Source organism: Carcharhinus amblyrhynchos, chromosome 9 (assembly GCF_965287045.1).
Source record: "Carcharhinus amblyrhynchos chromosome 9, sCarAmb.v2.hapA, whole genome shotgun sequence".
NCBI lineage: Eukaryota > Metazoa > Chordata > Chondrichthyes > Carcharhiniformes > Carcharhinidae > Carcharhinus > Carcharhinus amblyrhynchos.
Window position 1 is genome coordinate 96,992,433 of NC_137332.1, and position 535 is coordinate 96,992,967.

At 46.2% G+C, this 535-nt stretch overlaps 1 non-coding gene across 1 annotated transcript; it reads right to left on the reverse strand.

Annotated features, from left to right (window-relative positions):
• Positions 1-239: 239 nt before the first annotated feature.
• Positions 240-311, reverse strand: trnah-gug (transfer RNA histidin (anticodon GUG)). The gene has a single exon. It is a non-coding gene; the product is annotated as a tRNA-His (tRNA).
• Between the last annotated feature and the right edge of the window lie 224 nt (positions 312-535).

A 535-nucleotide genomic window follows, 5' to 3' on the forward strand; every position in this document is an offset into this window, starting at 1 on the left:
CACGCAGGGTTTGAACGTGTGAGATGGTGCAATCACACCGGAAAGTAGGACGGAATGGAAGGAGCGAAGTCATGGAATTTAATGACCCTAAGAGGACAAGTGTGGGGGGCAAGATTTCCTTTTGTATTCCGGGGCATCAGAAACATATCTTGGAACATTAAAATTCTACTGTGGGAAGTAATTCTTATTTTCGTCGCTTGAGCCTGAGCAGCAGCTTGCCAAATATTTAAAACACCGTCTGCCGTGACTCGGATTCGAACCGAGGTTGCTGCGGCCACAACGCAGAGTACTAGCCACTATACGATCACGGCGCCACGAACTGCTGGGTGTACTGTTGAGTGCCTGAGATCTTATAAACTTCAACACAGCCTTGCGAATAAACGACAGCGCTTTGCGTCGCGGCCAGCTCATCGTGGACAAATAGTTTTTCCATTCAAACAGTTGACCCGTTTCTCTCTCTCAAACAAGAGGTTTCCTTACATGTTCACGCATTCACTTTACTGTATCTTTTTCAAGAATTGATTCATGAGACATG